Genomic DNA, 27328 nt, shown 5'->3' with positions numbered 1-27328 from the left:
TTCGCCACATGAAGACATTTTAGTGCAACCACCTGTCACAAACACTGTCCTTCTAGTTCTTGCTCTGTAGTGGAAAAGCTGTAATAAAGCCAGAGCCAACACCCTTGTGGTAATCAATAAGTAGCATTAGTGCTACATATAATTCCAACCAAGTTGGACCTATTTTTGTTTTATGTTCCAATGTACAGCATTCTCATTTGGTGATGTCAAGAGAATGAAAAATGTGCTGTTTACAAAATGAAGTATTGAGTTTGCTTGAAATATCACATCTCACAAAAACACTCTCAAAACGTGGAAGCATACCTTCGAGTTTAACAGAATAATGGATATTGGAAAGGGAGAGAAATAAATTACGTACTATACATATATTATAAACATGTTTATTTAATTAAAGACACAAAACAAATACATAATTCCACAAACACCAAAGTTGACCTGCTAGAGTTTTTAGCGTTCTCAACTTATATGCCAACAGAAGTTTTACATATTGTAATGATGGATTAGAATAAATCTATATTTTTGCAAGGTAGCGTTTAGGTAGGGTTTTAATATCATTTGCAGCAATTCACTTTATTATTGCAGAGAACTCCAACATGAAGCTGCTTTTTTTTTTTTTTTTAAGAACCATATCGTGTATTTGAACCGCTGTTATTTTTGGCCAGGTTTTGAAAATCCATTTATTAATTAGAAATAAGCTGACAGATGAGACAGGAAAAAAAAAACCCTATTTATTAAAATCAACACACCTCCTCTTTTACTTCATTTCCTGGATTCTTGACTCTTTAATCCAATTAGCATTAGGCGGTGGAGTATGAAAGAGAATCTTCGCGATCATTACTCAATGAAGAGTGTTTTCTAATGACCCGTGTGTCACCCTTTTGCTCCTAGGGTTGTTACTTTTTCTTCCAGTTAGGAAACAAAGCAGATCTTTTCTTTTTTCAAATTGCGTGAAAAGGATGATTTCAGTTTCGTTACAGATTATTAAAAGTAATGCTAAACTAATAACCCTTGTGACAGCAAACAGATCAGTGGTTGCCCCAAGGAAGGAGGGTGGAGGGGAGGAGGCTGAGGGAGGGAGGAATCACCAAGGGCAGAAGAAAGCTTGGAGGAGTGACGGTTATGTTCACTGTCTTCATCAGTCTGGTGGTTGCAGGGATACGTACAGATGTCAGAGCTTATCCAGTTGTACACTTTCAGCATGATTTCTTGTATGAGAATTATCCCTTAATAAAGCTGTAAAAAAAAATGTAGTTCGGTTACAAAAGTAAAGGTAACTATTAAAGTAAAAGTTCTTATCAAGTGACTAATTTATACCGTGTTCCTCAAGGGGTACGAGGTTTTTCTTTTTACCTCATTTTACTTGTGATGTAAATTAGATATTTTAAGAAAGCCTACTTAAGGCAAGCATAGCTTTCTATGTATCATTTTGTTGTTTTCTATTACAGTTAGTAGTTGCAACCTAATGTTATTTTAAAAAAAATGAAAAAAGGGGCGTGCCTGGGTGGCTCAGTTGGTTAAGCATCCGACTTTGGCTCAGGTCATGATCTTGCAGTTCGTGAGTTCAAGTGAGCCCTGCATCAGGCTCTGTGCCGACGGCCTGTTGCCTGCTTCGGATTCTGTGTCTCCCTCTCTCTCTGCCCCTCCCCCAATCATGCTCTGTTTCTCTCTGTCTCTCTCTGTCTCTGTCTCTCTCTGTCAAAAATAAATAAATATTAATTTTTTTTAAAAAATGCAAAAGCAGGGAGCTTTTAATGAAAAAAATTTAAAAATGTCCTAAAGTCGTACATTGTTTCAAGTTCACAAATCATCTCTTGCTGATATCTTTATGATCTTGGTCTTTGATCCTTTTGTTCTTCAGTTTGGTGATTAAAATTTAAAACCTCACATTTATTATTTTTTATGCTCCCCACTCAAGATTAATTATGATTGTTTCATATTTCCACTGTACGTATTTAATAAATTTAAGTCTTTCCTTGTAGAAGAAGAGAATGAGATGTCAAGATTCTTAAGGATGACTTTACAACTGTCACAACTCTGGGAGAAATTGCCCCTCATTACGTATCAAGTGAGTTTAGTCTAGAAAAGAGCAGATACTTAAAAATAAAAAAAGGAAGGGGCGCCTGGGTGGCTCAGCGGGTTAAGCAACTAGCTCTTGATTTCGGCTCAGGTCATGATCTCATGATTAGTGAGATCGGGCCCCTTATTGGCAGGCGCTGACAGTGCAGAGCCTGCTTGGGATTTTCTCTCTCCTGCTCTCTCTGCCCCTCCCCTGCTCCTGTGCGTGTGCACACACGCGCACTCTGTCTTTCAAAGTAAATAAATAAACGTTTATAAAGAAATAAATGAATGAATACATACATACATAAAAACGGAAGAAAGAAAAGATGAAAGAGAGAAGAGAAAGGGCCTACGAGGAAAGATGGATAATTTAAGCAGAGTGATAACAGCTGTGCAGAACTCCTACATTCTTATAAAGACGTATTCGAGTAGCTCTGCTGAACTGAAAGGCTTGTCACCCTCTGGGCCAGCCACGCCCCGCTGGCAGACAGATAGCCTTCGTTCGGGAGGAGCCATACGAGAGGATAGTGGTCAGCCTCGCACCACAACCCCCACGCGTATTTTTATCAGGCTTCAATATAAATGGAAGAACTGAGCCTGTTACAGCATTGCAACCAAACATCTTAAAATTGTGCATTTGTAATTCCTTAAGGTAAATGGATGAGCCGTGTACTCAGCCTGACCCAGCCGAACATGCTTGAGCATAAGGCAGTAAAATTGCAAATTGGAACTCTGAAAGTTTAGGGTTTTGAAATACAGAGACTCCAAAGTGATTAAATGTTGACATCAACCACAATAAATTTTTATCCTCCCGATAGTAAACTGAAAATTGCAAAACACATATAGTAGTTTCCCACAGTAAGTAACTGAGATATAGTGAAATCTTTATTCTAGACTTTTTTCTTGGCAAATTAGTTCAACATGGCCCATGCTGGATTCCACACAGAGGGCATATTGCTTGCTGAGCAATTTGCCCTACAGAATAGTTGCTATGCTGCCTTGCTTCAGGCAAAGTACTAAACTAAATTTCTGTCTCCCATTGTCATTGACAGTAGAACAGCTGGAAATTAAAGATTTCGAGACACATTATAATGTTTTCCTTAAAAATTTTTTTATACATACAGCAGCAAAAATGTTCTTAACAAAACTTTGGAGGGGCGAATATATTCTTATCAACCCTACATGAGAACTATGTTAATTTTCTCACTATGTTCCCCCTATCTTTATGTCCTTGTAATCTGATATTGAAGTGTATTTTATTTGGCGGCACCAGGTTGGCTCAGTCAGTAGAGCACGTGACTCTTGATCTCGGGGTTGTAAGTTCGAGCCCCACACTGGGTGTAGAGATTACTTAAATAAATAAAATCTTTAAGGGGCGCCTGGGTGGCTCCGTCGGTTCAACGACCAACTTCAGCTCAGGTCATGATCTCGCGGTTCGTGAGTTCGAGCCCCGCGTCGGGCTCTGTGCCGACAGCTCGGAGCCTGGAACCTGCTTCGGATTCTGTGTCTCCCCCTCTCTCTGCCCCTCCCATGCTCCTGCTCTGTCTCTCTCTGTCTGTCAATAATAAATAAACAGTAAACATTTTTTTAATTTAATATTTTTTAAAAAGTGTATTTTATTTAAAATATTGATAGGCTTTCCACTTTCACTTAGCCTTAGTATAGGCAGGTGTCTGTGAACTGGCACTTAAGGCGTGTGTGTGATTTTGTCTATACCTAAAAGTGCCTCACTTAGCAACTTGGAAAAGCCATGACACCCAGTTGTAACCTGCCTGCTTTGACTTCCTGGGAAGTAAATGTAAACCAGTGGTTTGGCATCATGTTGAAGGGGATTCACATGCGTGTCAATGAAATTTGGGGTCACGGGCCGCCCTCATAGCATCTTCCTCCTACAAGCAACTTTTGGTATAGTTGGCTCTGCTAAGCTGATAGAGATACAACAGGGCCCTGGAACCCGGGAAGGATATACCTGTTTGTGTGAATTGTGGGAATAGCTACTCACCTTCTCATGGACATTGAGACAGTTTTCAATGGCTTTACAACATTCCAGCAGCAGGTTATTGAACTATTTGCTTGGTCTTTAGTGGTAAGATGTTTACATGACATTACGCTATTTTGCTGACCAATAAATGTATCCATACTGAAAGAAAATTAATCTGAGGAAAAAAATAACTGCTTTTAAAAAGAGATGTACGAGGTGCCTGGGTGGCTCAGTCGGTTAAGCGTCCGACTTCGGCTCAGGTCATGATCTTACGGTCCGTGAGTTCAAGCCCCGCGTCGGGCTCTGTGCTGACAGCTCAGAGCCTGGAGCCTGCTTCCAATTCTGTGTCTCCCTCTCTCTCTGACCCTTTCTCTCTCTGACTCTCCCCTGTTCACACTCTTTCTCTCTCTTTCTCAAAAAATAAACATGAAAAAATATATTTAAAAATAAACAGACGTGTAAGATTAATAAATGAAAAGAAGGTGTTGTACTTTATATGTTTGATTTGATTTTAGTAAAGCATTCATATGAACACGTCACTACTTACAGTGAAGTGTAATTCTATACCTGACACTATTTCAATCTTCCTTTTTCAAGAAAAAGTTACATATTTAAAGATACATATTTCTCAGGTTAATTTTCATTTTATTTCTAGTTTTACTAGTTTCTCTGTTCTCATGAAATGCTCTCCGTTTCTCCCCCTGAAAACTGAGGGTATTTATTGCCTTCCAGGCCACCTTTAAAGTGCTAACACTGGGCCCACCATCCAATAATATTCCAATAAACTCTAACCGTCACCTGGGAGAAAATAAAGGTATCACATGAAATTGAGAATTTGCCGTTTGACACAATATGAAATTAACCATACTCAAATAATTAGAACAGACGACACAGTAAGTATAATTTACACTTTCTTCAAAGGTTTACAGCCCAATCCAGAACTTCTCAGTGTGGCATCCTTACCACCACACTTGGTCATCATTCTTGCAAGCTGTATCTAGTTACTGAGGTCACCAATGCCGTGCACAGCGCTAAGCGTAAGAAATGAAATGACAAACAGATACACAGGCATGGACTCCCATGTCTGGGCACTTGCATCAAATAATATTGAATGGGTACATAAAAGAACCACACACTAGGGGCGCCCGGGGGGCTCAGTTTGTTGAGCGTCCGACTTCGGCTCAGGTCACGATCTCACAGTTTGTGAGTTCGAGCCCCGCGTCGGGCTCTGTGCTGACAGTTCGGAGTCCGGAGCCTGCTTCGGATCCTGTGTCTCCCTCTCTCTCTCTCTGCCCCTCCCCCGCTCACACTCTGTCTCTGTCTCTGTCTCTCTCTCAAAAAATAAACATTAAAAAAAAAAAAAAAAGAACCACACACTAAAGCTTTGTAGTGAACACCATGCCAGGTATCGGAGAGTTCACGGTGCACATCATTAACCTGAACCAAGACCATGTTTTCTGCTGCTCTTTTACTCAGTTCTTGGTCTATTTGCTAGTGCCCATAACTTAGTCAATGTGAAACGATTTAATTAGCACAACTTCGGGTAACCATGTGAATGCTCTACAGAAGCCAAACAGAGTATGATAACTTCATCTATTAATCTTACCATTCTGTGTAGAAGCAGTTAATTTTTTTCCTTAGATCTCTTTTAGCATGCATGTTTTTACCGATCATCAAAATAGTGTCATGTCATTTATACATTTTCCTTGCTCTGACATATGTTCGGTATTTTTAAGAGCGTCTTAGGTCAGCTTATCAGTTGCAATGGATGAGAATCACTAGTCTGTTTCCCAAACCTGTTATTTCCCAGTAGGAAGTATGAGGTCATCTGTCTTCCTGACCCAGAAGGCACAAATTATCCAACTATAGAGAGAAGAGTTTTTGCTGTGTCTCTGGTATCTAATGTTTTTTTCTCCACCCAGATTTAGTCTGTGAAAAATACAGCTGATAGAGCTGAGGGTGATGGAGACAGTGGTCCAAATAATTCTGGAAAGTGTAGCTTCATTTACACTCTCCCCTCTGATTGTGCCTTAGGCCTGATGCTTGGGAGAGAGATGAGTCGTGGACTTAGGGTAGGACATAGGCTGGGGAGCAGGCAGTCCCTGGAGAAATGCTCCCCACCAGAGTGGTACACGTGGCCCCTAGCATTGAAGGAGCGAGCAGGCCAGCTGGCTTTGGCAAAAGGGGCCGCCCTCAGGGGCAGCACAACCTGGGGGAGGGCGTGGGGTTTAATTCACTATCTTGTGCTACCCTCCACTTCTCCAATGTTTCCTGAGTTGAAGATACCTAACCTGCTTACTAAAAATCAGCCCCTGAGGGCATAAGCAAGGAAGACAGGGTCAGGATTGACCTTGAAGTTTAGACAGCTTGAGGAGGAAAGGGAGGGTCTGAGTGAGAAGGAAAAGAGGCGGGTAGTAGGAACAATTGATTATAGGTTTCAATGACGCGGAAGGATTGTTGGAATTGAGGTAGTAAAGAAATGAGGTGAAAGAGGAATGAGGGTGGTGGCAGGGGGTTTAGAGGGGAGCAGGTTTAAGGTTTAAGTCTACCATGTAGCCACAGGAGGGAGTGGCTGACCTAGTGATGGGCCGTCTTTGAAGGGGAAGTGCAAGGTGGAAATATCAAGACCTATCATCCTTAGTGCAAGGATGCCTTCCAGGAAATGAGAGTGCTAAGTGCATCACTGCTATGGAGGGGATTCCTTATTGCCTGGCCTCTAGGGGATGCATTTCTTTTTTTTTTTATTTTTTTTTTTATTAAAAAAAATTTTTTTTTAACGTTTACTTATTTTTGAGACAGAGACAGAGCATGAACGGGGGAGGGTCAGAGAGAGAGGGAGACACAGAATCGGAAGCGGGCTCCAGGCTCTGAGCCATCAGCCCAGAGCCCGACGCGGGGCTCAAACTCACGGACTGTGAGATCGTGACCTGAGCCGAAGTCGGACGCTCAACCGACTGAGCCACCCAGGCGCCCCTAGGGGATGCATTTCTGAGATCACTTACCTACTATCAACATATGTTAAGGTACAAATAGGGATTTATTGACTGATTTATTTTACATCTTTTAGAATTTTCCTAATGGACCAAATAGAACATAACCCACATATACCCTATCACTCACTCACCTAGAGCTGTAGACCACAGCAAGCATTACATTTGAACACCTTACCTACTTATGGCTGAGGCTGGGGGTGAACTAGCCCATGAAGACTTTTTTTACTGCCTATGAGCTAGGAATGGTTTGTACATTTTTTAATGGATGGGAAAACATCAAAAGAAGAAGAATATCTTGTAAGAAGTGAACATTAGAGGAGAGCCTGGATGGCTCAGTCAGTTAAGCTTCTGACTCTCATTTTCGGCCCAGGTCATGATCTCACGTTTTGTGGGTTCCAGCCCTGCATCATGTTCCACACTGATAGTGCAGGGCCTGCTTGGGATTCTCTCCCTGTGCCCTTTCGGTACACACTCTCTCTCTCAAAAGGAATCAATAAAATTAAAAAAAAAAAAAAAAGAAGTGAACATGACACAAAATTCAAATTTTAGTGTCCCTAAATAAAGTTTTATTGGAACACAGCACGCCCATTTGTCAATGACTGTGGGTGGCTGCTCTCCCACTACAAGGACAGTGGTGAGTAGTTGGGACACCGAGCACATATTCTGCAAAGGCTAGAGTATTTACTGTCTGGCCCTTTGCAGATAAAGTTTATTGACTCCTACTGTAAGCTTTAAAATAACCCTTAATTTTTTTATTCCTTGAGGTACGCCTGGGTGGCTCAGTTCATTGAGATTCCAACTTCAGCTCAGGTCATGATCTCGTGGTCCATGGGTTCGGGCCCCGCATCGGGCTCTGTGCTGACAGCTCAGAGCCTGGAGCCTGCTTTGGATTCTGTGTCTCTTGCTCTCCGCCCCTCCCCCACTCATGCTCTGTCCCCACCTCTCTCAAAAAACGAATAAACATTAAAAAAAAATTTTTTTTAATTTATTTATTCTTTCACAAACAATTTGCTATATATCAAAGGACCCTTATCAAAAAATAAGATGTTTGGGGCTCCTGGGTGGTTCAATTGGTTAAGCATCTGATTTTTTATTTCAGCTCAGGTCATGATCTTATAGTTTGTGGGACTGAGCCCCAGGTGAGGCTTACATTGACAGTGTAGAGCTTGCTTAGGATTCTCTCTCTCCCTCTCTTTCTACCCCTCCCCCACTCATGCATGTAAGAGCATGGGCTGTCTTTCTCTCTTTCAAAAAAAATAAAGTTTAAAAAAATAATAATAATAACCAAGATGTTCATCACAGGAGAGACCATTGCACTACTAAGAAAAGAGATTGGCCAGTGGGATTTGGGCTGGGGGAAGGACTGGGATGGCTGTGTGCTCCCTCTGCTCCTGCTATGGGACCAAAGTGTCCTGAACAGGATGGCCTGGGACAGATCTGGGGGAGATCAGACCCAATTTATACCTTTGTGCTACACATCATTAGCCAGTTACCTGGTTTCTTTGAGACTCGGCTTATTATCACATGAAGTGGGATACAATCATTACCTTACTGGGTTGATGACATGTGATAACCTTTACAAAAGACCCCGTGTGGATAGACCTTCAGTAAATGTTAGTTTCTTTTTTCCCCTCTTTAGCAATAAGATCTTAAGAAAGAATGAAGTACAACTTACGTCACCAAGAGACCGCTTAACACACTGCAGTAATAAGAGAAAAAAATTATTTTCATCTTATAATCTTCACACTTCAGAGGATTCAATTAGAAACTATAAAGAAATCTCAGCCTTTACACGGAGTGAAGCAGAAGGAATTAAGAGACTATGGTGGTGAAAACACACTGTGCTGTAACATGAATATCCCAAATTCGGAGCCAGTTAATACATTAGAGTACAGCCAGATGACTGAATATTGTGTAGCTGTTAAAAGAAAAGTGAAAGGAAGGAAGGAAGGAAGGAAGGAAGGAAGGAAGGAAGGAAGGAAGGAAGGAAGGAAGAAAGAAAGAAAGAAAGAAAAAGAAAGAAAAGCAGTGTTTTTAGTGACGTGTAAAATGTAGATAGCATACTCTGAAAAAAGCAGAATATAAACTTTTAATTTTTTTAAGCTTTTAAAAATTTATTTACTTTGAGAGAGAGAGAAAGCATGAGCAGGGGAGGGGCGCAGGGAGGGGGAGAAAGAGAATCTGAGGTAGGATCCACGCTGTCAGTGCAGACCCTGACGCAGGGCTTGGATCCCACAGATTGTGAGATCGTGAGCTGAGCCGAAATTGAGTCAGGTGCTTAACCGACTGAGCTGCCCAGGTGCCCGTAACATGTCGCATACAATACAAGCTCCACCGTATTTAAAAGAAAAAAAAAAAAAAAACCCACAAAAAGAATAGTTAAGGGATAAAAGAGTACAAGGACTTAAAAAAGAAAAAGAAAACAAACAGCTTTGCTGAGAAATAATCCACATGCCAGGACAGAAACTTTTAAGACAAAACAGGAGAATTTTAAAAGATTTTGACTTGCGGTGGGTGCTTCAGGCTACCCCACACTGAGTCTGGGGGTGCACATATTTAGTCTTTCAGAGAAACTTTGTGGGAAGCACCCACTCAGTTCAAGCTTTCAAATCCTTCATTTTGCAGCTAAGGAAACAGAGCCTGGGAGAAGTGAAGAGACCAGCCTAAAAAAGTGCAGCAAGCTAGTAGCAAAGAAGGAACTAGAGCTTTCGGCTACAAGTCCAATACTCTGAAACGTGCCAGTGGTTTACATCCTCTCTTGTTCTCATCCATATTCACAGATAGCTTTGCTGTCACTGCAGTTATAATATAGACACATATTTGGGGACCGCTAAGTCTTTACAACAGTTTTCCTCTGGTCAAGTCTCTCTATGTCAACTTTTATTCTTCTTCACGCCTTTCTCTTAGCCTGTATACCCAATACATGTGCCGTATTTACAAGCCTGCGGAATATTTTTGTAAAAAGCCCCAGAAACTCAAAGGGCCCTTTTATGAGCATTTGTTGGAATCTGTGACCTCGGTTTTAAATTTAAATTTTAAATTCTTTCCTCTTCAAAGTTTGCCTCTTTAGAAGGTACTTAGAATCTTTCCTTTTAATTCTTCAAGACAACAGTTCACTTTTACAAACGGGCCCTTCCCTCCCCAGCCTCCTGAAGGAAGAGCTGGGGTTCTGTCAAACTTCTCACCTCCCCTTCCCCCAATAAGTAATTTGAATAAAAACTTGAAACATTCAAAAAAGGAAAGAATTCTCCACCACAGGGCATTAAGGATCTTATTTTTCTCCTTCCCTTGCTCCTTTGAATGTGCCACTGGTTGGGTCTGTCTTTGGCACAGCTCTCACCCGTGCGTGCACTTTGGAATCACCTCTGGGGCCCCGAATTTATTTTGACTGCGACGAGGACGTGATTCTCATCTTCAGCCGAGGCTGACAACTTCTGCCTTGGATGAATAGGTTAAAATGAATGCATTTTTCTGAGGATATTTTTGCTGTAAAGTAAGTCCAATTGGGAAATTAAAAGGTTTGGCCTCTGTAAAAGAAAGCTCATTCGGTGTCCTTTGGAGCTGGGGGGAGTGTGTTTTGTGGACAAGACCAGGGAAATTGCACAACTGACTGTTCTCGTTTACTCATTCAGTCACTCATTCATTCGTTAAAAACCTACACTATGCCAGACTCCAGAGATCTGCACATGCTCCCTGCTTTCAAGAAGCTTATAACCTAGTAATAGGAGAAAGAGTACTTCAGCAAATTTGGTGATATCCTGTCATAGAGGCATATACGGGCTTCCTCTGAATAAAGAGTATCTTAGAATCTAATTTCAGGCATAGTCATAGAATATATTCTTATCACGTTGTATCTAAATCAAGTTTTAAAATATAATAGAAATTATAGGAAAGTGGGATGTAGATAAACGCCACAGTTATATCAGCAGCAAATGGGAAGTTTGAAACTGAGGTTAAATTTGAGGGTGCCTTGAAATAACAGAATTGGTTCAACATTGGTATAAAAGATAGAAAAAAGCTCATTTTGATAGATGATACTTAAGTTATTCAGAATTATAGGAAAAGATAGTTACAGAGTTAGATTAAAAGTAGAAATCAATAAAAATACAGGAGAGAGGGCCAATAGGACAGACCAAGAACAGAATAGAACAATCTGTAGGGAAGGGGAAAAGAGCAAGAAAAACAAAGTAAAAGAGTATCTCATGATCATTCCAAAATAGAATTAAAGTAGAGTTAAGAATATCACAATGATATATTAAAGGGAAGGGAAAAATGACAAATTTTAAAGAAAACATATTATGCATAATAGCACAGTAGTTAAAAATAGATGCTATTACAAAAAAATCATTTACTATTTACTTAAAATATGCTACATAAAATGTGCCATTTTAGTTCATTAAAAAAAAAAACATTATTTTAAGAGTGAGCAGACTGAAAATAAAAACTTCTTAAAGGGGCGCCTGGCCGGCTCAGTTGGAAGAACTTGTGACTCTTGATCTCTGGGGGGCATTGTGAGTTCGAGCCCCACATGGGGTATAGAGATTACTTAAATAAATAAAATTAAAAAAAAAAACTTCATAAAGGATTGCAAAAATGTCCTTACTTAAAATTTAACATATGAATAACCTAGTAAAATTCAAGAAAGAGCTAGCAGTGAAATCGAGCCAAATGCACTAGGAGAATTTGCTCAGCAAAGAATCCGGGTATCTTGTTCTGTATATTCTCCAAAATTCCTACAAAATTCTTAGAAAATCCTACAAATTTCTACTACAAAGAAATCCTGAAAATAGGCCCCGGGGGGCGGGGGGGGGGGCGGTGTGGATCTGAAACTTTTCAGCTTGACACCAATACCCCATTGCAGACACTGATAGAAAGTAAGCTGAATATAACACTCAATTTGGTACTACAGATATATTATACCGGATTGCTGAGAGGATGCTTATAACCAATAGTAATTTATGAGTAAGACTTTTTTTTTTTTGCATTTAGAGCAAGTTTATTAAAAACTGCTATATTGCTAATAAAGTACTAGATTTTCGGTTACAAAAGAAAGTTGAGTTAGTAACTAGTTGTAACTGTTGTAACAGTTGTAACAGTAACTGTTGTAACTACTGCTTCAGTGCTAGTGTATTCTCTTACAGAATGTAAAGAGACCGCGCTCTGTAGCAAAGTAGTCCATGATGGTAGTTTTGGCAGAAGCACTGCATGTAGGGGAGTCACATTCATATCCAGAGTGTCTAGTCCATTAAGAACAAATGCTGCCCCTTCCATGATGGAAATGGTCTACTGTGATCAACCTGGCACCAGGTATCTAACTGGAGAATGGTGCCATAGAAGGGACTCAATGTTGGTCTCTGCTGCTGGCCGATTGGGCACTCAGTGGGGGCCAGAGCCCAGGTTTGTCTTGGAAAATGAAAGTCTATGTTGCCATCATGGCCACACTGTTCATGAACCCACTGTGTGATGACAAAAGTCACTGGGGTAGGAGGTGGAGTGGCAGCCACAGAATGGGTCATCCTATCCACTATTGTGGTATTCCACAAAGCATTGCTTCTTATTTATTTATTTATTTATTTATTTATTTATTTATTTATTCATTCATTCACTCATTCATTTATTCATCTATTCATCTATTCATTTATTCATTTATTTATTTGAGAGAGAGAGTGAAAGAGAGCATGCAAGTGGGGGTGAGGGGCAGAAGGGGAGAAAAAAAATCTTAAGCAGGCTCCACACTCAGCATGGATCCCCATGAGGGGCTCAATCCCATGACCTGAGCCAAAATCAAGAGTCAGACACTCAACCAACTGAGTCACCCAGGCGCCCCCACAGAACATTGCTTCTGATGGAGGAACTCACTTCATGACAAATGAAGTGGGGCAGTGGGTCCATGCTCATAAAATTTTCTGGTCTTACCATATTTCCCACCATCCTGAAGCAGTTGGCTGGATAGAGTAGTGTAATGGCCGCTTGAAGACTGCCTTACAGAACCAGCGAGTTGGCAGTATCTTGCAGGGTTGGGGCAAGGTTCTCCAGGAGGCTGTATTTACTCTAAATTGGCATCCAATATACGGTGCTGTTTCTGCAACAGTCAGGATTTATGGGTCCAAGAGTCAAGAGATGAAAACTGGAGTGGCACCATTTAATACTACCCCAGTGATCCACTAGTAAAATTTTTGCTTCCAGTCCCTGTGACCTTATGCTCTGCTGGTCTAGAGGTCTTAGTTCCAAAGGGAGGAATGCTTCCATCAGAAGACACAGCAATGATTACATGGACTGGAATTTAAGACTGCCGCCGGGCCACTTTGGGTTTCTTATGCCTCTGAACTAACAGGCAAAGAAGGGAGTTGCTGTCCTGGCTAACTGATTGATCCCAATTACCAAGGGCAAATTGGGTGGCTTACCACATAATGGAGGTAAGGAAGAGTATGTCTGATATTCAGGAAGTGCCTTAGCACTATACCCTGGATTAAAGTCAATGGAAAACTGCAACAATCTAATTCTGGCAGATCTGTTCGTGGCTCAGATTCTTCATGAATGAAGGTTTGGGACATCCTACTGGGTAAGGAATCATAACCAGCCAAGGTGCTTGCTGAAGAATATGGAATGGGTAGTGGGAGAAGGCAGTTGTAAATAACAGTTACGACCATGTGACCAGTTACAGAGTGAAGACTATTTGTTATAAGTATTTCTTCTTTATTTTGTTATGAATATGCTTGTGTGTGTGTACATCTGTATGTATGCATGTATGTATCTATCTGCATATTTGTTTTCCTCCCTCCCTTATTCCCTTATCCTATGAGATATATACGACTTTATATCATAGTATTTAAGGGGGCACCTGGGTGGCTCAGTCAGTTAAGCACCCGACTCTTGATTTTGGCTTAGGTCATGATCTCATGGTTGTGGGATCAAGCTCAGCCTCAAGCTCTTTGCTGGCAGCACGGAGCCAGGAACCCATCATCCCCTGTTCATGCGTGTTCTCTCTCTCTCAAAATAAATCGAAAAAAAAAAAAAAGAATTAACTTTACATTATAGTATTTAAGTTACCAGATATTTAAGTTACCAGAAAATCATGAACATGACCCAAGGACTTTGAACCTCTTCTAGGAAGGAGTTGGTATGCTTTCAGTTGTACACAGGATCGTCATATTATGTTAAGTGGAAGTATGACTTTTTTTACTGTCTTTATTAGGAAATTAAGTATGGTTTAGGGAGATGTGTATGAAAGTCAAGTTGACAAGCAGTAGACTGTGATGGTTAATTTTATGTGTCAACTTGTCTAGGCTGAGGTGCCCAGTTGTGTGATCAAACACCAGTTTAGATGTTGCTGTGAAAGTTTTTCTTTTTTTTTAATTTAACATTTAAATCAGTGACCTTTAATAAAGCAGATTACCCTCCATAATGTGGATGCTCCACATCCAAACAACTGAAGGCATTTAAAGACTGAGTTTTCCCAGGAAGGAAGGAATTCTGTCTCTAGACTGCCTTCAGACTCATGACCGCTGCATCAACTCCTGCTTGAATTTCCAGCCTGCTGGCCCCCGCTGCAAATTTTGGGTTTCCCACCTCCCATAATCACATGAGCCAATTCCTTCAAATAAATCCCCCTCGCCTCTCTCTTTCTCTATCTCAATCTTTATCTCTCTGTCTCTCTTTATTTCTGTTTCTCTCTCTGTCTCTCTTCTTTCTATATATAGATATATAGACATTTCCTTTTTAGAGATTGCAATCATAGGTAACACCATAAAGACAAAAATATGTTGCAGAAATCTATGATGATGGGATTTAAAATGTAACCTAATTATTATAGAATGAAGCCTCTGTTGCATTTGGTAAAATGTTGTCCTTTGTTACAATGCTACCGTAAACTGACACTGAGTCCTTGCAGTTAAGATGATATATCAAAATTACTTATTGATATAATAAACTTTGGTCTCGAAGTTATAATTTGCAAAAAGTTGCGGAGGTAGTGGTATGATGGCACTTGACTCCTAACTAGTGCTCTGCAAAGTCAGGGCCATGTGCATGGTAGAGTGCTGGCCTTCTGGTTCTGATCACCCAACACTTCGACCCGATATTGCTTCATTAGAATAAGGAAATATTTTAACCTTGATGGCTGGAACAAATTCCCCTAATTTATGTTCTGCAACCCCTTTGTTCACTGATTTCACTGAATTTTGTAAAACATAAATATTTATCATATTCTAATGGTTTTCTTCGCCACATTTAATCATTCATTCAACAAATACTTAAGTGCCTAGTATTTACATCCTCTGTAAAACCTATTAAGATAGGGGTTTTGCCTGTTTTGTTCAGGGCTGGGTCTCCAATGCTGAGGATAATGGCCTTGCACAGAATAGCAACCCAATGAATTCGTGTTGGATTAATAAATGGAAAGAAGCCTGTCCAACAGCACTGGTAATAATTTGTGCATTATCTCTCTTATACTTCATGTCCAAAGTTGGTTAACACATGTGTCTTAGTTGTGAATATAGCAAGTTCCTAAATAACTATTAGCTGTGGCCAAAAGGCTCTTTAAGAAAACAATGTTTTGTGAAAGGCTTGAAGTCTTAGATGAAAAGTACAGGCAATCTTCATGGACTTCTTTCAGAAGTTTCCCTTTTTATTGACTGATGGTGAAGCGGAATATATTTTTCTACAGAAACAAAGTTTTACAAGGGGTTTAGGTTCTCAGAGCTGCCTTCCTAAAACCTGTGACATCCCGCAGTGGTCACAGAACCTTCAGTGGTCATAGAACATAACCATCATGTGTGTGTTTCTGCGGGAGATTAGAACTGAGCCTGCTGCACCTGCCTAAGAACCCTGTTAAGCACGTCCAGATTAACACGGCCAGTCTCTGGAAATGTGGGTACTCAAACTCACCTGTAGCTTGGTATTTTATCTGCAGGGTGGCAGCAGGGACTCAGAGCAAGGGAAACAATCAACTCTTAAGAGGAGTAGGACTCGGGCATGGAGGAATGGTGATATTGTAAATGAAACCATTATTAAGAGAGGGAAAGAAACCGCTGAGTAGCTCGTCATAGGAAGGGGGGAGGGGAAACAGGAGTGGGGAACACTCCAGGCAGAGGCAGAAAGAGAAGGAAGTTCCAGTCTAACAAGAACCTTACCCATCTCAGGTGGCTGGCTGGCCACGTATAAATCAGGGACTGAATTTACTAGAAAGAACCCATTGACTGAGAGTATTAGAAAGTCATAGTTTATTTTAAAACTTAGTCTAAAAGAAAAGCAAGATCTAAGTATTAGCTTTTGTTATTTTGTAACAAAAGCATGTACTTAAGTAAAATATTTATCATAGAAGGAATTTTTAATGTTTTATTTATTGTTGAGACAGAGCATGAGTGGGGGAGGAGCAGAGAGAGAGGGAGACACAGAATCTGAAGCAGGTTCCAGGCTATGAGCTGTCGGCACAGAGCCCGACGCGGGGCAGGAACTCACGAACCGCGAGATCATGACCTAAGTTGAAGTTGGACGCCCAACAAACTGAGCCACCCAGGCGCCCCCAAAATTGTTCTTACTAAATACTGAATATACACAAAATACTATTTTAACGTGTGTGACAGATATTAAGAACAATAGATATTCACATACCTACCACTCAGTTGAAAACTTAGATATTCATCATCTAACAGGGCTTAGGATGGGAGAAGAGAACAATTGGAATCTTTCAGATAGTTGTGTGTCTAGAACTTCATAATCATCTTGGGGAAAAGCTAAAAACAAAACAAAACAAGCCAGGAGGCTAGGCATTTAATCAAGGATGTCAAAAACTGACATTCATAAATAAGAGACTAATTAAAATACAACATTGATTGGCATTGTAAATGTTTTGAATAAAAACAGAGTTTTATATTTTGAAGCCCAAGAAATATTGCTCGAATGAGTGCTTTGTGGTGAGTAGGACAATTTGTCAAGTGGTCCATGTTTACAAAGGCCTATTTCAAAAGAAGCAAGAAGATGGTTCTTTTACCAAGGAAAAAGAGCTGTTATTCAGATGCGCTCTTTTTCTCAAAGATATTTTCCTGCCTGGCTATCATTGAACACTAACATCCCCCTCCAGACCTAGGATTTTATGACAATCTCACATTTTAACCAAAGGAGTCTTTTTTCCCTCTGAGTGTGCTTTTTAAGCTTCCTGATAGAGTATTTCCGAGCTGTGCAAGATCTTAAAAATGTAGGACTCAGGTAAGAAACAGAGTCCCAGATGCATTTAACAAAGTGTCCAACATATTTGCATGAAAAAGTTCTGGAGATGGGTAGTGGTGATCAATGTGTGTGTACTTAATGCCATTGAATTGTACACTTAACAATGGTTAAATTGGCAATTTTTTTGTTATCTCTATTTTGCCACAGTAAAAATGTGGTGAACCGACCAACTAACCAACCAACCAACCAACCAACCAACCAACCAACAAAATGTCCGGGGACACTGATTATGGGTTTAGATTCTGGTTTGGAACCTACTTCTCTCTTCTAAGATCCCCATCAGCCTACCTGAATGGACTTCTACATTCAATGAGATAAGGCCAATACCTCGTGGATCCAAATACTGATTCTTACCAGAGCCCACGAGTTGTGATTCTTATATTGATGTAATTTATTAGATTCTATTTCTAACAGCTAACTTTACTTTGGAGTTATTTCAGATAAACATAAGAGACAGGAGAATCGCAGGAAAATGTTAATGCTTCATAAATTGATTTTATTTGTACATATATGTATGTATGTTGTTTTACTTTACTATTTGTACTTATACTAAAACCAAATAAACTTTATTGGCACCAGTATATTCTTTTTTTTATAGAAGAAATAATGAGTAAATTTTATTTGTTTTTACAATATCAAAGGGAAATAGATCTTCCTAACTATGACATACAACTCAAACGCCCATATAGGATGAATACTTTGGACTACATAAAACATTTTTTAAAATTTGCATACAAAAATAAAGACAAATTACAAGTGAAAATATCTGCAACTAGTATCACAGAAGGATGGGTAGGTCTGACATTGTGTTAAGAGCTGCACATATCAGTTAGGAAAGACCAACATCCAAATGACAAAATGGGTGAACCAAAGTTTCCAGCAGGTGCCTGGGTCACAAGTCTATATCCTGGCTGCAGAAGGGTCTTGGGAATTTTTGCTTCTGACTTTTACGTGTTAGGGATACAAAAGTCATATTATTGAAATGTTCTTCAATATAGAAAGGCTGTTTAAAAGATGGTGGACATTCATGGCTGTGACAAATGTCCACCTCCATTCTTGTGCAAGTTTTATTGTCATAGTGGTCAGTAGGAAAATATGGATGCAAATTTAATTTTCATTTTCAATTTACTTGGAAATTCAGCTCTGTCATTAATTTACTCTTTCAGTTTTTTATAAACCCAACAAATATTTATTAAGCACATACTATGTACCTGGCAGTGTCTTCGGCACCAGTATATTCTTACGTTATGGGAAAGTACTATTTCAGGAAGTCACTGTGCTAACACCTGTGCAGGATATTAAGAAATGTAAAATACGATCCCTGTCCTGAAGGAGCTTGCAGTCTAGTTAGGGAGACATCAGTAAATGTATACAATAATGCTTTTTAAGTTGAAATATAATATACATAGGTACACATGTGTGTACCTTGAATGAGTGTACATAAAATGTTTCCCAAAAGAACATACCCATGTCACCTCTACTCAGATTAGGAATAGGATATTCTCAACATCCCCAAATCTCCCTCATGTGCTTTCCTGGGTGCCACCTACACCCTAAAGGTAACAACCGTCTCAGCGTCTGCAACTATAAATTAGTTTTGTCTGTCTTTGACCTTTATGTAAATAACATCATACAGTGCTATTCCTCTACATCTGGCACCTTTCACTCAAGATTATTTTTATATATGATTCATTCACATCATTGCATGGAGCGATGTTTCTTTCATTTTCACTTCAATATAGTATTCCATTGAGCAAAAACACTACAATTTATTCATTCCCTTGTTGAGGAACCCACTGGATATATACTTTAGGAGTAGAATTACTGGGTCATAAAGTGGACATGCTCAGCTTTAAAGGACATTGCCAAACAGCTTTCCAATGTACATTTCAAGTTTTCGTTTTCTAATTGTTTTCAACATACAGAAATACCATTGGATTTTGTATAATGACCTTCCATTCCAGAGATCTTAAATTTAATTCTAATAGTTTGTTGATTCTTTTGGACTTTCTACATGAACATTCATGCCATTTGCAAATGATAGTTTTATTTGTTCCTTAGTAATAGTTACACTTTTTTTTTTTAAATCACATTGGCTAGAACTTCCTGTAAAATATTGAATATAGTAATAGTGGACATTCCACCCCCAACTCTCTTTCCTAATCTGAGGGAGAAGCTGTAAATATTTCATCACTGAGTTTGACACGTGTTAGAGGCTTTTTGTATATACACTTCATTATATTGCAGAAGTTCTCTTTCGTTCCATGTTTTTAGATGCCAAAATGGTATTTTGTTTAGGTATAATTTACAGATAACAAAGTGAAAAAATTCCAGCCGTACAACTCAATAATTTTGCCGAACCATTGTCAAAATGTGACCATCACCCAGATCAAGGTTTTCTTAGGTACATGCTTAGGAGAGAACTGTTGGGTCGTATGGTAAGTATATGCTTAACTTTAAAAGGAAGTGCCACGGTATTTTCCAAAGTGGTTGTATAGTCCTGCCAGCAATGAAAGAGAGTTCCAATTGTTCTACATTCTCGCCATTACTAGAAATTGTTGGTCTTTATAATGTTAGCCATTCTAGAGGGTGTGTAAGTGGTATCTCTTGTTTTAACTTGTGTTAGTTCCCTGATGACCAGTGACTTTGAGCATCTTTTTGTATGTTTATTGATCATTCACATACTTTTGTAAAATGCCTTTTTCAAGTCTTTTGTCCATTTTGTTATTGAGCTGTTTATTATTAATATGGAGGTGTTCTGTACTTATTCTGGATACAGTTATTTTGCCAGATAGGTGTATTGCGAATATGTTCTCCCAATCCGTGGACTGCCTTTTCTCTTCCTAGTGGCATTTTTGATAAGAAGTTTGTGATTTTAATTTTTTTAAGTTTACTTATTTTGAGAGAGAGAGAGAGAGAGAGAGAGAGAGAGAGAGAGAACGAGAGAGAACCAGCAGGGGAGGGGCAGAGAGAGAGAGAGAGCAAGAGAATCCCAAGCAGGCTCCACACTGCCAGCACAGAACCCTAAAGGGGGCTTGAACCCACAAACTGTGAGATCATGACCTGAGCCAAAGTCAAGAGTCAGACGCTTAACTGTCTGAGCTACCCAGGTGCCCCAGAAGTTTATAATTTTAATGGAATCCAATTTATCATTTACTTTTCTTTCCTGGTTAGTGTCTTTCATATCCTTTTTAAAAATCTTTGCCTATCCCAAAATTGTAAAATATTTATTATCCCAGTTTTCCTTGTAGGAGGTTTTTATAGCTTTAGTTTTAACATTTAAGTCCATGATCCATCTCTAATTTATTTTTATGTATGGTGTGAGGTAGGAGTCAATATTCATTTTCTCTATACCAATAAATAGTTGTTCTCACACTATTTATTGATAAGACTTTTCTTTCTGTATTGAATTTCTTTAATGACTTTGCAAAAATTCAATTGACTGTGCATTTAGGCATCTATTTCTGGACTCACTATTCCGTTCCATTGATGTATTTGTCTATTTTTACACCAATATCACATTGTCTTAATTATTGTAGCTCTATAGTGAGTATTGAAATCAGTAGTCTCAGTTATCCAAACTGTTCTTCTTCAATTTTGTCTTGGTTTTACTTGATAATATGTATTTCCATATAAATTTTAAAATTAGCATCTCAATTTTCACTGAAGAGACCTGCTGGGATTTTGATTGGGATTGTAATAAATTTAGAGATCAATTTGGGAAGAGGTGACAACAATATTGAGTCTATCTTGCACATCTTTTGTTAAATAGATTCCTAAGTATTTCATGTTTTTTATGCTTTTGTAAATGTTTAAAAATATCATTTTCCAATCATTTCTTGCTACGTAGAAATATAATTGATTTCTGTATGTGGACCTATGTCCTGTGATCTTGCATTCATTTTAATAGTGTATAGATTCTTTCGAACTGTGTCCACAATCACATCATCAGTAAATAAAGATTGTTTTACTTCCTTTCTTTTTATTTTCCTACCTTATTGCATTGCATAAAATTTGCAAAGAGGCTAAATAACTTGCTTCTTAAGTTCACACAGTTAGTAGGAGCCAAGATTGAAACTCAGTCAGTTCCAGAACACCCTGGAATGAGTGAAGGTACAGTAAGTATTTTGTTGCTGTTACTACTTCAGAAGATATGGCTACAAAAAAATAGCGTTATACTGAAGAGTATAACGTAAAGGATTTTGATTGTATTCTGTAGGCAATGAAGGATGAAGTGTTTTCAAGTGGGACAGTCATAGAATAAAAGTGGGTATATTAATCTTGTGACAGTGTTCAGTATGATTTGTGGGAGCCCCTCATTCATTTACTTGTTATTTCATGGTCATTTCTTGAGGCTGTATTGTATTCTAGGCATTGTTATAGGTACCGAGGAAAAAAAGGTGAAGAGCATGTGTTGCCTAAAGTGGTAGGGGTATTCAGTGATGGAGAACAGAATCTTAGCACAATCTGTTAGCCATGCTGCAAAATCAGCTTTATGATCTTGCATCAATTAATTTCTTTGAACCTCGGTTTTCTCATATGTAAAATGGAAACAATAATGCATGTAATGCCTACTTTGACTAGAAATAAAAATATGTATAATATGCTTGACCTATATTAGACACATTTATTGTAGCTATAATATTTCAGGGATTTGGAAAAGGCAAGCAATAAGAATGAACAGTTGGTCAAATAGTTGTTCTCAGTAATCAAATTGTCAAACGAATGTTTTAATTGATCCTCCCCTCCAATAACTACATTTTAATGGGATGAACTATAGGTTTTCACTTTTACAATTTGAAAGTAGAGTGTACCAAGATAGAGGCAACTGTTGCTATGCACAGATCTAGTCAACATAATAATATCCCTTCATGTTTGTCTAAAAAGTTTGAGAGTTAAAGTACACTTATTTACATCGTTTTGTTTCAGTAATGCAACAGTTATACAGATGAAGAAACAGATATTTAGTGACTTGTCTAAGGTCACATAGTAAGTAGCAAAGTGCGGTTCATGTTTATTTGCCTGTCTTCTATAGTTGTTGTTGTTTTTACCATACCATGTTACTTCTCATTATATCATGAGGCATGCTGGTAGTATTAATAATACAAAAATAGTATTGGATCTTCCATTTTTATGTGGGTTAAGTATGAAGACAGTAAGTACCTTGAAATTGGGGAAGAGAGGCAGCCAAGATAGAAATTTCTTACCCTATATACTCACATTGTTCTCATTTTTCTTAGGCATATTGTTAAATATATAAACTATCATTTTTCTTCATATTGCATTTATAATTTGGCTGGCCTTTTTTTTTTTTTTTTTTTTTTTTGGTTTGTCTACTTGCCTCATCCATTCAGTCTGTCAAGTTTCTGCTTCTACTAAATTTCAGTAATTTCCTTCCCCTTTATGATTTGTACCCACAATTTTTGTGCCCACAGTTTTTTCCTTATTGGGTTGTCCTCTGTTGGTAATATACCTAGTTCCTATATCTTTGCTTTTTTTTTTCTTTGCATCATTAAATCAACTTATTTACTGCGTTTTCTTCCTTTCCGTTTTACATTATCACAGTGATAATTCGCTAATACTCATGGCTAGTTTCTATAACAATTATTCTGAGGTCTCATAGGAATCTAAGTTCTATAAAAATACTGAAAACATTTTTTATAAACGTATTTTAAGAGCAAGGTATTGGAGGGTCAGGTGGGGAAGGGGACATGGAGATTGGATCAGATACTAGCGTTTATATTTTACAGATTCAGTTAAACACAAAAACATTACGTGAGAGCCACAGTATGGAAAAATTAGAACAAGATGTGGTTGAGAGGCCTGATTAGTTTACAATGTAGTGAAGGAGAAAGACTAATACATAAACAACTCCACTACAACACATTATTATTAGAACGACAGCATGAGGTGCTGAAGGAGCCCAGAGATTGTATTGGAGAGCAGAAGTTACAGGATTCCTCAAGGCTCCAGGCAATTGAGTAAGCAGCTGGACATAGAACTTACTATGCTTTGCTGTCAGATTTGTTTGTTTTATTTTTGTGAAACAGTCATGTATCTTGAGCATGTAGTCAGTTTATTGAGAAAAATGGAAATGCAATGGGGAGTTATTTGCACAGATATCATGGGTGGTTTTTGACAGTGTGAAATACACTGTTGCAGAGGACTGATGGACTCAGGACTTCTGCCAAAAAGAAATCAAGAGAGAGAATCTTTCCTTTATCACAACTCAGTGTTGGGGTGAAGACAGGAGAAAAGATCCGAGGGCAGCAATGTGACAGACCTCAGGTGACCACTCCCTCATTGTAGGAATGCTATGAACTAGTATTTGGTGGAAGAAGACAATCCATAAAAACCCTCCATTTCTCCATTTTTTTTTTTTTTTTTTTTTTTGGAGAGCTGTGGGTTTTCAGGGAACATAATTCTGTTATGCAAGGCAATTAAATAATCTTTAAAAGTTTACTTAAATTAATACACAGTCAATGCAAACATTATGAACACTGTAGTTAAGTGTACAAAAGAAACGTGGAAGTACCCCTTTACACACCCACTTATTATACTCCCCAGTGCTAACAATTTGTTGTAATAGACTTCCATTTTCCATCTATACACACACACACACACACACACACACACACACACACACACACACACACATTTTCTTTCCCAAAATAAAATTGGTAGTGTTCCCACAAATTTGAGGTTGAAAACATTAAAAGTGTGGGCTTTGGAGCCCGCCAGGACTGGGCACAAATCCTCTCCAGCTTCCTGGCTGTATAATCCTAGGCAAATTACTTTATTTCTTTAAGTTTTTTTGGTGAAGGATAAAAATGGTAATTACCTTGTAAAACTTGAGTATCAAAATCTACAACGTATATAAATTACTCAGGATACTGCCAGGCACATAGTATGTGTTCAATAAACACTATTATGGTCTATGGCAAGTGACCTTTCTGATAAGACTACAAATAAGGAAATCTGTTATGCAAATGTTGTTCATTTTTTTCCAACTAATTATATCTAAGTTGGGAAGACCTTGCTTTTCCAAAGCATAAAACTAATCCAAGTAATATTCAAATGAGAATCCTCCAATTATTGGCGCAACTCTCCTGCGTCCCCCCAACATCGCTTTCTGACTCTAAAAAGAGGACTTTCCAATAAAAAAAAAAAAACTTTTGCGATTCATCCTGGGACAAGAATGCTCCACCAGGTTAAGTTCTACACACTGTGGGCTCTTTTGCTTTATTATGCGATTGCTGGGTGGCACGCCTTTCAGTTCGCCTCCTGCAGTCGCATCCCTCCATCCCCTCTGGAGTTACGGCTGCTACAGGAGAAGCCTATCCTCGTAGGAGCGGGAGACTTGATGGACGAGGGGGCACCTCCGGGCTGTAGCAGCAGACGCTGGGCGTGTGAGGTGCGCCCTAGGGGGGCAGGCTGCTGGCAGAGGGGCCCGGTCTGCGCGCCGGCGGGAGGCTTTTCCCGAGACGAAGCTGGCACTTGACTTTCCCCGATCTTCGTCCGGGGCATCTTCCCTGCCGTCTGCAGCCCCGAGGACCCACTGCCTCCACCTTGCAGCCCCGGCCTGTCCCATTCTCTCGCTTTCCTTTTTGGCACTGCCCTTTGCCCTCCCATGGAGTCATCTGTTTACTCTCCCTTCACTTGCAGTCACCCATAGGTCACCCTCCCTTTTCCACATTCACCCACTTTGTCCCCTTTCCCTCTCCCCCTCACTCTTCACCTCTCCCCGAGTCGCCTTCTCAGAGGAGTCTGCCGACGGAGATGCTGCGGACCCCGCGGCCAGGGTCTGCTCCCCGGAGAACCCTCCGTCCACCTTTGCCCCCTCCCCGGGGGCGCAGGAGGCAAGTTTCCGCCCCGTCCTTTCCCCAGTGACAGGACTTGGCGGCGGCCACGGCCAGGGAGGCGGAGGGAGAGACGGCCTGGCTCCCGAGCCCCCTCCCCTGCTCGCGAGCTCGCGCGGTCTGTGTCTCTCTCCGCAAGTGCGGAGACGCGGAGGAGGAGGAGGAGGAGGAGGGAGTTGGGGGAGGATCTCCATTGAAATAAACAACCAGGCAGCAGTTATTAACACGGGAACATGGCGGCCGCAGCCTCAGCCACAGCTTCGGCGGCGAAGGTCAGCGCCGACGGCAGCCGGCACCTGACGGCGTGACCGACCCGAGCCGGTAACCGCGCCTTCCCTGGGGGCCGTGAGGGAGGGCGGGAGGCGGGCGGCGGGCGGGGGGCGCCGCGTCCCCACCCCCGGCTGCGACTGCCCTTCCTGCGCCGAGCCCGGCAGAACCGTGCGCCGCGGAGAGGGCTGTTTTTGTGTGCGGGGACCGCTGCCGGAGTGTGCGGAAAACGGGAGTTGCATCCCGGAGGCGCCGCGAAGCTGGGGAGTTGGGGCTTGGGGGGTGGGGAGGGCGGGAAGCGGCGGGGAGACGCGGAGTCCCTGGGAGAGAAAGGAGGCGCTCCAGCGCTTTGCGAGAGCTCTGGAGACGAGTCCCGGAGCGCGAGGCGGGCGGAGGCTGCAGCCCGCGGCGCCGGCGAGAGGTGAGAGCCGAGTCGCGGCGGGGAGGCCGGGGGCGCGGGCGCGGCCCCCGCCCGAGGAACCTGGCGCCCGCCAGCCCGTCCGCTCGGTGCGGGGTTGGCGAGAACCGAGGCTCCTGCGCCCTCGGGGGGAGAGGGGCTGAGACGGGAAGGTGAATCCTGAGAAGGTGCATTCTTTAATGGAAACGCGGAGCGACTGCAGCGGAGGGTGGGTGTCGGGCGAGGGGAGGCAGGACTCGGGAAGTGCTCGGGGGTGTGTGAAGGTGAAGCGCGATGTCAGGGGCGGCCGGCGGGGTGAGACGCTGGGAGGAGGGGATCGGCGGCCCGGCGGGCGGGCCGGGCCCGTGTCAGCGCCGGGGGCGGGGGGCGAGGGGCACCGCGCGCCGCGGGCGGACGGGAAAGAGCTGCGGCGGGCGGGGCGGGCGGCGCGCTCGGGCCGAGCAGGCCGGGCCGCGGTGGGGGCGGGGAGCCGGGGGCCGGACCGCGGCGGCGCCGAGCTGGGCTCGCCCCTGACTTAACTTTCTGGGTGCGGGCATGTGTGCAGGAGGCGCGCTGGGGCCGGGGCTGGGGGCGGGAGGCGGTCCGGGAGGTTCCGGGTTGGCTCGCCAGCGCCCCCTTTTCTCTCCCCCTTCTCCCCGCCCCTGAAGGGACAGGCCCTCAGGGCCCCAGGCGGGAAGCGGGAGGGGCCCTCCCGGCCGACTCGCGACGGTCACGCCCCGGGCCCGGGACACTTCTCCTTCGGGCCGCTGGGGGCTGCTGAGGGAGGGGGCCGGGGTCGTCGTTGCGTGGTGGAGCTCCCGGTCCCCCGCCCCTCGCCCCTCCGGGGAGTCCCGGAGGCGCCTCTTCCGAGATCGGGGGTGGGTCGGTCCCTGGTTAGATGGTTCCTCCCTCTTCCCCCTCCCTCTAGTGGTTTCCGGGGCCTGCGGGACCGAGGGGCGGGAATCGGGGACCCGAGCCCTTTGCACTGGCCCAGAGCTGGACCGGGCCTAACGCCTTCTGGGTCTGTCACTGGTAGGGGAAACTTTCCCAAACCGGGGACCAAGCCTGAACACCTCCTCCGCCACCTCGTCCTCTAATCCCACTCCCACTCCACCTCCTCCAACGCCTTCCCCTCCCACCGACCCGAATCTCGCTGCGTGTGACTGATGGGGCAGTGAGCCAATCGAAGGCGGGGAGCTGACCTGCCGGGTGTCGGTAAGCCAATCGTGGGGACGGGAGGAAGGAGGGGGGCGGGGTTGCCTCCCGACCAGTTAGAGCCGAGTTGCACGCGGGGCGGGGGAGTCATGGAGACGCCGAGCTAGCGACTCTTGTCCATCCCTAGTCACCCGTTCCTTGGTCTTGGTGTAGTGTCACTTATAGGGTCTCTGACCCGGGAGGCACGTAGTTCATCCGAGATAGTGTATTTTTCTTGGCACCACACGAGACGTCGTTTTGACACGATGAGGTCTAAAGCCACTTAGGATGTGGCAGTAACTCTCCGAGGCCCGTTTCTAAAATGGCATATGTTGTAGTGGTCTCTTCTGGA

The 27328-nt window shown here is 41.9% G+C and overlaps 1 protein-coding gene and 2 long non-coding RNA genes across 11 annotated transcripts in view; 2 read left to right on the top strand and 1 right to left on the bottom strand.

Annotated features, from left to right (window-relative positions):
- Positions 1 to 364: 364 nt before the first annotated feature.
- Positions 365 to 13661, bottom strand: LOC123383161. Its single transcript, XR_006592605.1, has 3 exons — positions 13437 to 13661; positions 12949 to 13114; positions 365 to 1233 (listed from the first exon to the last, which is right to left on the bottom strand). It is a non-coding gene; the product is annotated as an uncharacterized LOC123383161 (long non-coding RNA).
- Positions 12127 to 17837, top strand: LOC109496033. The gene is made up of 3 exons (XR_002151809.3): positions 12127 to 12339; positions 15352 to 15453; positions 17407 to 17837. It is a non-coding gene; the product is annotated as an uncharacterized LOC109496033 (long non-coding RNA).
- Positions 17838 to 25312: 7475 nt separating this feature from the next.
- NCOA2 (nuclear receptor coactivator 2) overlaps positions 25313 to 27328 on the top strand; it is a 290646-nt gene continuing 288630 nt past the window's right edge. For 6 of the 9 annotated variants that reach the window (XM_045049590.1, XM_045049589.1, XM_023248770.2 and 3 more), the window contains exon 1: positions 25313 to 25439. The gene's annotated coding sequence lies outside the window, so the exon portion shown is untranslated. Of the gene's footprint in view, positions 25440 to 25706; positions 25807 to 26380; positions 26998 to 27328 lie in introns of those variants that run through there. The other 3 variants (XM_023248766.2, XM_023248765.2, XM_045049588.1) reach the window with 2 other exon arrangements.

This window comes from Felis catus, chromosome F2 (assembly GCF_018350175.1).
Source record: "Felis catus isolate Fca126 chromosome F2, F.catus_Fca126_mat1.0, whole genome shotgun sequence".
Taxonomy (NCBI): domain Eukaryota; kingdom Metazoa; phylum Chordata; class Mammalia; order Carnivora; family Felidae; genus Felis; species Felis catus.
Note: the sequence above shows the minus strand (reverse complement) of the source record. Positions and strands in the feature narration are given on the sequence as shown.